The following is an 11,112-nucleotide window of genomic DNA, read 5'->3' as shown; positions in this document are numbered from 1 at the left end:
TGAAATTCACATTTTTAAATTTCTTCTTGATGTATTTACGACCGTCTTCCAGAAAATGATTCCCACAAGCTTGACCCAGTCTATGCGCACAGTGAAGATCTTGGCAATAAAATCTATCGGCCCCAATCTGGATCAAGTTGTTGGATTCCTTACATGCTTTCCGTGCACAGAGAAGCTACTCATCGATGTGAAATTTCTTTCCTATTAGTAAATGGTAATCACAACATAGCTCATTTTTTTCATAATTTTCCCAAATTACGATGACAAGTGTAGTGTTCAAAACTGCATCTACACACTGCACCGAAAGAAATGTTTTTAGTATTTTTTCCTCACGTGATCACCTGAATTGTTTTTTTGTTGTACTACTATAGTAGCCTAGGCTAGTCATAGTGGAAAGTAACTTAGACTACTCAAGTAACTCTATGGTTACCCTAAGAGCAAGTACTACCTCCGTCCTGGTTTACTCTTCCTATTTTGTAGTATCAAAATTTGACCGTAGATTTAAATGACAAAATGTTAATGCATGTCACTAAGAACTATATTGTTGGATTCGTATTTGAACATAATTTCAAATGGTATAATTTTTAGTGACATGGATTGGGATTTTCTTAGGTAAGTCTATGGTCAAAATTTTATACTAAATACGAGGTAGTACAAAAGTGGGCTATAACGGCCCTCCACTATTTAGGCCAAAACATGTGCCAAATTCACTTGTGATGAATTTGGCATCGATGCCCCTCCATTGCTCACCTGGTGCCCCAATCTAGATCACCTACTTTGCTCAGGTGCCAAATTAACTCACGCAATGAAAAAACACTTGCATGGGAGAGAGAGAGAGAGGAATGAGGAAATAAAAAAACACTTGTTTGGGAGAGTGAGAGGGTGGTGTAGTTGGTTTGATTGATTTGTTCATACATGTGGGTCTCTGTGCATAGCGGTGCCAACTCTCTCACATCGTGAGAGCGGTGCCAAAATCTTTTGATTTGACATCGATGCGTATTATGTGGCATACTTTTGCGAAATATGCCATCGGCCACATAGTGGAAGGCAACAAATTCCCAAGCTCTTCACATGCTCCTAGGTAAATGAGAGGAAACAGAAAGAGAGAGAGAGAGAGAAAGAGAGAGAGAGAGAGAGAGAGAGAGAGAGAGAGAGTGAAAAAATATCTCTAGCCAGCCAACCCTATCATATGAGCGAATGATATTGGTACCTCTTGATAACACGGCAATCTTATATAGCCAGCTGCTCTAATATGTTCTCTTCTTTTGCGGATAAAAAAAGACCCGAAAGTGAAAAATGTACTGCACTATAACAATCTCATCGAATGCCTTCATCTCCATCTTACAGAAATTGATTTGATCGACTATCGAGGCAGCACATCTGAGATTAACTGGCCAGGTTGTTTGTTTTGGAGGCAAGTGTGCTCAAGTTAATGAGGTTTGGCGTTCTCTGGCGCAACAATGAATGGCGTGCTGATCACCGCAAGCGTCTAAGCCTAAATGACAAAGTCTCCGCAGAAGCTAAATTTGTTTTTGAAACATCAAGTTGCCAGAGACTCGAAAACTTATTTTCCCATTAGTGACTTGTTAGGGCGGTGGATTTTAGTTTGTACGATAATGATGCATCCACCTAAAGTAACGAAAGTTCTTACGTAAACTTTCTAGTAATTCCCTCTTCGTAGGTGCAGCATTACTCCTAACATTTGTAATATCAATTTGAAACTTGTAATATTACCGTGTCCTATTCCCGCGTTTTAAAAATCCTGCGAATCACACATGTCCTGAGTTGGTGATGATGTTGTGCCTCCCATCTTTCACCAATAGCCGTCGGATCTAGATCTAATGCATACAAACTAAACTTCTACATTTTTGAAAAAAGATGCTCGCACTTGTTCCCTATTTACAAACAACTCCTTGTTTCTCACAATCAACCTTATCTCCTCCCCACCACATCTAGAAGGCCATGGAAAAATCTGGCGTGATGGCCGCTGCCGGCGCCGTCCACCGCCAATCTTGGTGTTCCATGCAATGCACGGGCATCTACGCACGGGAAATTATGTCGAACACGGCTAGTTGTAAGCAGGCTAGCTCTATAGCCATGATGATAGTGACTGCAGACGGTGAGGCTGACTATGGTATGCCGAACGTAGCACCTAACACGCAAATTCAAATCCCCCGTTTACTTGGGGGCTTCCTTCATGAAGCTTTTTCCTCTTGCATATGGTTATACTTGTACAGCTTCGTTCCTTGTTTGTGTATTACGCCACAATATGCACCATATTGACTTAAGCGATTTGCAAGCTGGGTTGCCTGGCTCCTGTGCTTACCCCTATGTTCCCAATTGTTTGGCTAGGGAGTAAAGGGAGCACCTTTGCGATTGTCACGATCGGGTCACCCGAGCCGGACCTCAGACTGGGTGAAGCCGAAAGCTAGCGCTCTTATTGTTTTCAATCATGGTTGGCACACAACGGAACTCATGAGTACAAAAACCTATTGCACAAGTCTCATAATAACAATGAGCACCGGAGAAAGGTATCGGTGGGGGTACTATTTTCTTCGAAGATGCTTCTTACACTTCGCAGTAATATAGCATAATTTCCCTGAGCACGCTTTGTCTGTTACAGCCTTATGGCCTGATTGCCAGGTTATTGGAAACACCTTCGATATTCTCGACAGATGGAGTACATAACACTTTTCGGTCCTTGACCAAAGAGGGAGAAGCCGACGGTCGGTTAAGACGCGTTTAAAGTTCGGTTGAACATAGATATGATATAAGTACTTCGGTGCATGCAATCATTCTTTTACCCAAGTCACTTGGGGGCTCTTAAATTTATATGAGCCATTTTATGATGAGTGTTTTTCTTCTTAGTCGTTGCAAAGTTTTTATTATTATTTATCACTCCTATTTTGGACACAAGTGTGCGGTCACTAGCCGGGGAGCCTAATTTCTCTCTCAAAGCCGCTAGAGTTTAGTTTGCTAAACTGGCCTAGTTAGAAGTACCCCGCCTTCGGGATAAAAGGTTGAAGCCGTAGGCTGACCCGCTTGACGTTTTGAGATAGGATGTGTCATGTTAAAGCACGGCAGAAGCACTTTTTTTTCTCTAAAGTCCAATTTTCGAATTGGCACCGAACACTTGATCTAGTTCGGACATTAACCTTTTGAATAAGTTTTTTGGCTTTTCGAGCCCATGGCACTTTTAGACTATTTGTGTGTTTTCAGCACAAGTCTCGCAGTGCAACACCGGACACCTTTAGAGATTCGGCAAAAACATTCTGATATTGCTATATATGCATCGGTTTCGAATTGTGTCTTCGGTCAATAGTTGGGTTGCCCGGCTCCTGCGCTTGCCTCCTATGTTCCGCTTTGTTCGGCTAGGTGTGCAAAGGGAGAACCACTGCGATTGCGCTTCCAGCTCACATGGTTAAGCACCTCAGTGGAGAAAGCCGAAAACTGACTGTCACAATAAGCGTAAACTGGTCGGCGATCCGATGACGGCGTTAAACGATGGGCCATTCATAACAATGGCCGAAGTGTTTACGGCTTGACCTTGACTGTCGCCGAACACTACCGGGGGCTATTAACTGGCCTCCCAAACTAAATCCTCGATATTTTGCTCTTACATTGGAGCTGAGGTTTCATGATCATGCTTAGCATGACAACCCAAAGAAAGGAACCGATAGCGGGACTATTTTCTTTGGAAGACATTTTTTCTGTTAAACAGTAATATAACATGTCTCTCCGCGTACCTTTGTTTATAAAACCGTATGGCCAGATTGCCTTGTTTTTTGTAAATCTTTGCCCTCATAAAGGCTTTATAAAGTAGGACAAACACTCCTCGGCTATTGGCCGAGGAGGTGGAAGCCGATGGTCGGTCAACAAAGTTTTGTACAATGCGGATCCGAGCATTAATGACGTAAAGTACTTGGATACATAGAGTCATTACACATAATTTGTGATTTTACTATGGATATCGATCCTTAATACGGCCTCCCGTGCCTGCATTAAGGCTCGGGGGCTGCTGGGCTTCGGGCTTATTATTTAAAAATATTAAAGGGGCACATCGATCCCCTGATCTGGTGTTGCCACCCGACCAGTGTCTCGGGGGCTACTGCATTGCCTGTTCTATGCAGAAAATTTTAAGTGCAATACAGTTTCCGAGGATATTTTGATCCTCAGGTTGGTCGGACGCACCCAACCTGAGTCTCGAGGACTGAGCACGCCGCTTTTTGTGTCCCAAAGTATTCTGCCGAGCTAGGACTTGATCCTTAGACCGATTTTGCAAATCAACCTGAGTCTCAGCGGCTACGGGGATTAGCGGTCTTATTTCATCCTTCATGTGCATCTCGGGTTTTAGACCGATACCCACCTTGAGGGCTACTAGCTATGTATCTCGGCAGAGAATAAATTGCACCAATCAAAAATATTGACAAAATCGGCCCATATTCGGGGAGGTGCACCACCTCGGAAGTAGTCCGGCATTGGAGCTCAGATACAGTCTGGCGTTGGAGCTCGGATACATAGTCCAGCGTTGGAGCTCGGATACAGTCCAGCGTTGGAGCTCGGATACGTAGTCCGGTGTTGGAGCTCGGATACATTCCGGCGTTAGAGCTGGGAAGCAGTCCGACATTGATGCTCGGCTGCAAGAGATACCTTGAATGCAGTCCGGCGTTAGAGCTCGGACGCAAGAGGACACTGCCTCCCCGGGACAACTCCGAACCCGAGGTGTGGCATAAAAATAACAGCGCATTGATAAAGGCCGTAAACTTAAAGGGGCTCCTCGGATACCCGACGTGTAAACTCGTCGAAAGCATTTCGGTGATCCTCAAGATAGAAGATGAGAAGATTTGTTGAACTAGTTTTCAAGACCGGCAACTAAAGATGAAGAACAGTTCAAAAGAATCGAGGAGCGTCCCTAACTTGAAGACCGGTTCAGGGGGCTACTGACGGTGTCCTGGACTAGGGGTACTGTCACGCCCAATATGCGACCCTATCCAAAAGGAACTCGAAGGTCCCACCAAGGATAGACCCGCATATTGAAATGCTTTTGCAAGGTGGATATCATTACATCAACATTACATAATAGATGGGGATACATACAAGAGGCATACAAGACCCACACGAATACAACATTATCATACATAAGAGCACCATCCGACTACGGATGAAACACAAACAGAAACTCAAACGACATCCACCCTGCTAGCCCAGGCTGCTGACCTGAAACCTATCCCCTGATCGAAGAAGAAGGAAAAGAAGAACTCAACGCAAAGCAAGCATCGCTCTCGCGTCATGATCATCGCATAACCTGTACCTGCAACTGTTGTTGTAGTAATCTGTGAGCCACGAGGACTCAGCAATCCCATTACCATGGGTATCAAGACTAGCAAAGCTTAAAGGGAAAGGAAGGGGTAAAGTGGTGAGGTTGCAGCAGCGACTAAGCATATATGGTGGCTAACATACGCAAATAAGAGCGAGAAGAGAGCAAGCGGAACGGTCGTGAAGCTAGCAATGATCAAGAAGTGATCCTGAACTCCTACTTACGTCAATCATAACCCAAAACCGTGTTCACTTCCCGGACTCCGCCGAAAAGAGACCATCACGGCTACACACGCGGTTGATGCGTTTTAATTCGGATCTGGTGTCAAGTTATCTACAACCGGACATTAACAAATTCCCATCTGCCTATAACCGCAGGCACGGTTTTTGAAAGATTATACCCTGCAGGGGTGTCCCAACTTAGCCCATGATAAGCTCTCGCGATCAATGAAGGATATACCTTCTCCCAGGAAGACCCGATCAGACTCGGAATCCCGGTTTATAAGACATCTCGACAATGGTAAAACAAGACCAGCAAAGCCGCCCGATGTGCCGACAATCCCGATAGGAGCTGCACATATCTCGTTCTCAAGGCAACACCAGATAGGTCAGCCTACAAGTAAAACCAGCCCTCGAGTTGCCCCGAGGTGGCCCCGCAGTCTGCCCGGTTCGGACCAACACTTAGACAAGCACTAGCCCGGGGGGGGGGGCTAAAATAAAGATGACCCTTGGGTTAATTACTCCCAAGGGAAAAGTAGGTGGTGGTGAGGCAAATGGTAAAACCAATGTTGGGCCTTCCTGGAGGAGTTTTATTCAAAGCGAACTGTCAAGGGGGTCCCATAAATCACCCAACCGCGTTAGGAACGCAAAATCCGGGAACATAACACCGGTATGACGGAAACTAGGGCGGCAAGAGCGGAACAAAACACCAGGCATAAGGCCGAGCCTTCCACCCTTTACCAAGTATATAGATGCATTAATAATATAAGAGATATTGTGATATCCCAACCAAAATCCTGTCCACCATGAGGCAATCTTCAACTTCACCTGCAACTAGCAACGCTATAAGAGGGCTGAGCAAAGCGGTAACATAGCCAAGCAATCCTTTGCATAGGAAAGGTGTCAAAGGTTAGCGGTTCATGGCAATTTGGGGAGGCTTGAATAAACAGGTGATAGGTAACGCAATATAGCGATAGAACGAAGCAACTAGCATAGCAATGATAGTGGTGAGATCCAAGGTAGCGGTCATCTTGCCTGAAATCCCGCAAGGAAGAAGAACGAGTCCATGAAGAAGACGAACGGATGAAGCCGAACCAAGCATAGACGAACGAATCCTCACGATCGCAACGAAACAGGAACTAACAAGAAGAAGCACACAACATGGTAAACACACCACACATAGACAAGACATGATGCACAACAAGCATGATGCAAGACAAGACTACATGAAGCTACTCATGGCAAGAGATGATGCAAACAAGAGCAACACATCAAGGCAAGTTTAAATGAGGTCGGGAACAACATATAACAATTCCGGTAAGTCCTCATATGCATATTTCGAAGTTGGTCCAGATATGAATTAACCTTATGTTCAAGTTGTTAAACAGCAAGTTAAGATGAACCAAGATGATCTATATGAGATTCTACTCAATTTACATATAAAGTTCATTTAATTCGGAGCTACGGCCTAGAAGATATGAGCAAAACAAGTTAAACATGGCATTGATGCAAAATGCATACAAACATCGATCAAACACCTCAAAACATGGATGCAACATGATAATATGGAACTACATGCAATTCTAAGCAAGTTTCATATAGAGCACACTCAAAACGGAGCAACGGTACAACACATACACATGGAACAAGTTTTAAAGGACAAGCTGTCCAAAACAGCAACTAGGCATATTGCAAGCATCAAAACAGTATGCTACAGAACCCCAACATGACAATAAAAGGCATGTACATGATTTACAGGTAAAGCATGACAAAACATTAACACTGAGCTATCTCCAGAAACTACTAGAACATGCTCAAACACACATGGTAAGATTGCAAATAATAACAGTTTCAGACTTTGCAGAAATTAACATCAGGTTTCAATGTTCAGAGCTATCAAACAACATGTTACAGGAACTTATCATGGCAAACAAAGGCATGGCATGAATCTACTAAATGCATAGAACAAAAGTCCCTTACTGACCATGAGCCACAAAGGAACAGAAAATATGATGGCACCCATGTAAACATAGCAAGTTATATTACAGATTCAAACATGGCAGGAATAACGATACGAAGGAATGTAGATGAGCTTGTACCACTCACCACAGAGCAATACATGGCATGGCAAGGCAACCAACAGCAAGAAGGCATGTTTGTGAAGCTAAGCATGGCAAGAGCAAGTCCATAAGGTACATGGATCACTAGCAAAACACATGGCAACAACTGAACTTAATGTTAACAGGCTGACAACAACATTATCAAGCAACTTTGAAGCAAGATATGAACAAGCTACAACAAGATATAATTGCAACCAGGGGCATGAATGGATAGAGCATGACATGTAGAACAAAACATATTTAGTGAACATCTCCAGATTATGCATAGAATGACTTGTAGAAGCAGGTTTATATAGCATCACGAAATAACAGATTCAGCCTAGCAAAACAGTAACAGCAAGTACCCTACTTAACAAGCTCGATCCACTCACCACAAGTCATTGCATGACAAGATAAGCATAGCATCAGCAAGAAGACATGTTTATGAAGCTAACCAAGGCAAGAACAAGTTCATAGCATGCAAGGATCAACTACAACAACCTTGGCAAAATTGAATAACATGTAAACAATCTGCCAGGAAACATTTTGTAGCAAAAGTAGAGCACGAAAATGACATGATAGACTACTCCATAATTGCAAACAGGGGCATAAATGGAGAGAGTATAACCATATGTTCAAAACATCCTTACTGAAGTATCTCAAAATACGCATGGATATCTCTGTAGCATCAAGTTTACATGGCATCAAAATAACAGCAGAACGGGGACTAAAATCAGCAACATCACGAAGCCTAGTTTACATGCTTGTGCTAGTCACCACATTGATCACAAAAATACATGGCATACACCACTGTAAATATGGCATGGCATAATCAAAACACATGTAGACATCAACCTCATAGGATGCACACATCAATCATGGCAAAAATGACAAATGAGCATGTTCTGTTAAGAAACAGGAACTAACTTTATGAAACACTCTTGCAACGGTGATTCGGGCATCAAGATGAACTCAAATGAACATGATGCAATGGAATGAAATTAAATACTCGTTGAGACAAACAATTTGACATATTACACGCACGAAACGGAGCAGTATGCATGGAGATATGATGCGATGAAAATGCATAAAAATACTGGAATCTGGGGACTTAGACATATTTCACCTCGCGGGAAAAGCTGGACGGGACGCTTCCGGGGACGAGTCGATACGGGGCGGGCATGCCGGAGCGTTTGGTTGGCGGGTTAGGGCTGGATCTGGACGAGGCCATCCCGGCGCGGGGGCCGATGATGACCGGCGGCAGGGCGGTGGTCGCGTCCGGCTACAGAGGCGGACATGTCCGGCGGCGGGAGGAGTTTGGCTAGGGTTTGGACTGCGGGAATTTCGGGGGAGGTGCACCTATACATAGGTAGAGGGAGCTAGGAGAGTCGAAATGGAGCACGGTTTTGGGCCACGCGATCATGATCGAACGGCGGAGAGCATGGAGGGGGGTTTGCTGGGTTTTGGGCCACTTTGGAAGGGTGTTGGGCTGCAAAGAGAAAGGGGGGTTTCGGGCTACACGGATAACCGTTGGAGTATCAAACGACCTCCAAATGGCACGAAACTTGACAGGCGGTCTACCGGTGCTACACCAAGGCTACTTGGCAAGCCTCGGTCCATTCCGAGAACGTTTAACACCCACTCACAACAGGAGACAAAAAGGGGAACGCCAGAGGGCATAGGAGTGTCGGATTGCAAAACGGACAACGGGGAAAAGGCTCGGATGCATGAGACGAACACGTATGCAAAATGAAATGCACATGATGACATGACAAAATGCAACACGCAAGCAAATGACATGGCAACAACAACGAATAACTAGCAGACACATGGCACATCGAATCCGGGGTGTTACAGGTATTCAACGCGTCGTCTCCCGATCAGTTGGATTGGGCCGAGGACCCCCATGGCCGTATGCTCATGGGCCAGTCCGGACAGCTGCCGCATACAAGGAAGAATCCACAAGACTTGGCGATCAAGACAAGGACTCCTCCCCCACCGGCGTATTCGGCTAGGACTCTTGTTATCCTAGGCCTCTGGTGCATTATATAAACCGGTGCGAGGCTAGTCGATAAACATATACAACAACAATCATACCATAGGCTAGCTTCTAGGGTTTAGCCTCTCTGATCTCGTGGTAGATCAACTCTTGTACTACTCATATCATCAATATTAATCAAGTAGGAGTAGGGTTTTACCTCCATCGAGAGGGCCCGAACCTGGGTAAACATTGTGTCCCTTGCCTCCTGTTACCATTGATCCTATGACGCACTGCTTGGGACCCCCTACCCGAGATCGGCCAGTTTTGACAACGACAGCTGCCCACTTGCTTCTCACACTATCACCCTCTCTCCAGATCTAAAAAAGACGGCCTCTCTCTCCCCACCGGTGGTCACAGATCCACCGGGGAAGAAAAGGACGTGCAGCGTTGACGCACTCGTCATCGGCGAGCGAGGTCACACACTGACGACAAGGTCGTCCTCTCAGAACTAGTGCCCGCGCGGTATGGCCTCCGTCCCCAAGCTCGTTGCCGTAGTGTGTGCGGAGGATGATGACCACGAGCGAAGCCACTTCCCGCCGACCCTTAGGTATGCTACCTCTTTTCAAACTATACCCTTGTTCTATTGCCCCATCTGCCATGTCGCTGCATGTGGATCTTTTTCCACTCCACCATCTTCCCAATTTGCTATCCTCTACTATGCTGGTCACGCGGACGAAAACCTTAATTTGCACTATTAAAGGAAACCCTACTTCATGCAGACTAATCCATGTGTGGGTTGAATAAGGAAAGGAAGGGAAACTGTACTGTCCAAGAGAGTAGGCATCGAACCCGCATCTAGGTTGAAAAGGGGGAAATCAGTAGCTAAGGAACGAGTCTCGTGTCTCTTGGTTGAAGAAGGGTAGAAAGGCATGACAACGCAATAGAGAATGACCAGGTCGATCGGTTTGTTGTCCTCACATAGGAAAAGGTGGCTAAAGAGAACAAAAATGGGACGTAATCCACATATGCTGCCAAGATATTTGTTGCTCTGGGCAACCATACCTCCCTCACCACTCTATGCGTCCGTGGAGGTACATCGTACTAGTGCGCCCACTATCCGAATGGGCCTCCCATGCTCTTATTGCCACTTTTTGCTATTAGTATAACTCCAGCAGCCAAGTCAAGCAATGCTACTGCTAAAGTGATGCCACATTTAACTAATTCCACACTCAGTCTAATGCCATCGATAAATTTAAGCAATGCCATTTAATGTCACTGGATTATTTCAGGGTTATATGTTGATTGTGGATGTATTAATGATTTTTTCAGCTAAGGCATTCTAATGCTGTTGCACAGCCAGCATACCAACGATGAAACTTGTTACTACCTTTAGATTTTTGCACAATTAATGCTTATAGATTACATACTTCACTTTCATGAGATAAGTTAATTTTTTTGTACAGTGTCACTAAAATGCCAAGGCGCTGATGTCATTTT

This window comes from Triticum aestivum, chromosome 2B (genome assembly GCF_018294505.1).
Source record: "Triticum aestivum cultivar Chinese Spring chromosome 2B, IWGSC CS RefSeq v2.1, whole genome shotgun sequence".
Taxonomy (NCBI): Eukaryota; Viridiplantae; Streptophyta; class Magnoliopsida; order Poales; family Poaceae; genus Triticum; species Triticum aestivum.
The sequence above is the reverse complement of the archived record's forward strand: the minus strand, read 5'-3'. Positions refer to the sequence as shown.